Genomic DNA, 2152 nt, shown 5'->3' on the forward strand with positions numbered 1-2152 from the left:
CTAAAACTATGGTGGTGATCGGTATAATCTAAGTTTAAACTATATACTGTAGTTTTCTAAAACTATGGTGGTTATCGGTACAATCTAAGTTTAAACTATATACTGTAGTTTTCTAAAACTATGGTGGTGATCGGTACAATCTAAGTTTAAACTATATACTGTAGTTTTCTAAAACTATGGTGGTGATCGGTACAATCTAATTTAAACTATATACTGTAGTTTTCTAAAACTATGGTGGTGATCGGTACAATCTAAGTTTAAACTATATACTGTAGTATATACTTTATCCTTCGTTCCTCTAAGGGGCTGCCTATAAAGTTTATTGAGCTGAAGTAATTTTAGTTGGAAACTTTGCTTGATGGAAGACTTCCAGGGCTTAGAGAAGTCTCTTACTGAATTGTCAGTCGTAACGTAATTGCTCCAGAGCTTAAACAATTAAGCCAATAGAAGGGAGTAAGTGTCTGGTGAATACTGCAATCCAATACTTAGGAATACCTTACCTTAAGAATTTTATTTGCATTGGAAGATCAGGCAATGAAAACTTTAAAACTGTTCCTATTGACAGATTTTACAAAACTTGAGAAGGTTGAGTTAAGTGGTATTGGATTTGATAGTATTGAAAAGAATGTATTCCTATCGGATAAACAATGTGTGAAGACAATTAATTCAAAGTAAGCATATTTAGTGCTATATACCTGGATTTCTTTATATTTCTTCCATATTTACCAACCCCTTTTTAAACCGTTTCATTTATACATTTTTTACATCAAAGATACAAATATACATATGTTGTAGTTTTACAAAAGTATAATTTTTAAAGGTTTAAATATATTTCTTAATTGCATATGTCAGTAAATTCGTCATGTATTTAAAATTAAATTATTTATCAGATATTCTTAGGGATAAAAAGCCTCAGATAAATACATTACTTGTTATTAAACTTTCTACATGTTAACAAGCTGTAGATAAATACACTACTTGTTATTAAACTTTCTACAGGTTAATAACAAGCTGTAGATAAACACATTACTTGTTATTAAACTTTCTACAGAGATAATAAGCTGTAGATAAATACATTACTTATTATTAAACTTTATACAGGTTAACAAGCTGTAGATAAATACATTACTTGTTATTAAACTTTATACAGAGATAATAAGCTGTAGATAAATACATTACTTGTTATTAAAGTTTCTACAGGTTAACAAGCTGTAGATAAATATATTACTTGTTATTAAACTTTCTACAGAGATAATAAGCTGTAGATAAATACACAATTTGTTATTAAAGTTGCTACAGGTTAACAAGCTGTAGATAAATATATTACTTGTTATTAAACTTTCTACAGAGATAATAAGCTGTAGATAAATACACTATTTGTTATTAAACTTTCTACAGTGATAATAAGCTGTAGATAAATACATTACTTGTTATTAAAGTTTCTACAGGTTAACAAGCTGTAGATAAATACATTACTTGTTATTAAAGTTTCTACAGGTTAACAAGCTGTAGATAAATACACTATATGTTATTAAATGTACTTATTTCAAAAATATTCTATTCGAGTTTATTGGACCCACTATAACAATGCCGACACCGAAAACAAGTAAATTTATAAATAACATTTGATGATTTCAATGAGGTAATACGAATTGTAAAACTAGACGAGTTTTGTAGGCGACAATTACGTTTAAAAATACACCTTAAACTTATTTCATGATATATCCTACGAAATATATTACTTAACTGATTCAAAGTTTATTTATCAACATATGAAACAGGTTTACGTAAAGGATACGTTGGAATTTCATATGTAGATAATTTCTAGAAACTTCGCTTTAATAACATACATAGGAAAACCATTTCTTGCTTACAAATTATTTATATCTTTAAAGTTTTCATGGAGACTGTCAGAAGTACTTGGAATTTTAGAGTTAAGTTTTATTTAAAGCAAGTTGATATAAAACTTTAAAGTTGAAATACAAGGCAGTAAATATTTTTGCCATCATTGTTATGGATCAATGCGAGAGTTTGTGATCTTTTTTGATGTGCAACAGTGAATTATATAATTTTACTGTTAAAGTAGGCCCGGCATGGCCAGGTGGTTAGAGCACTCGACTCGCAATCTGCGGGTCGCGGGTTCGAATCTCCG

Source organism: Limulus polyphemus, unplaced genomic scaffold (assembly GCF_000517525.1).
Source record: "Limulus polyphemus unplaced genomic scaffold, Limulus_polyphemus-2.1.2 Scaffold282, whole genome shotgun sequence".
In the NCBI taxonomy this organism is placed as follows: domain Eukaryota; kingdom Metazoa; phylum Arthropoda; class Merostomata; order Xiphosura; family Limulidae; genus Limulus; species Limulus polyphemus.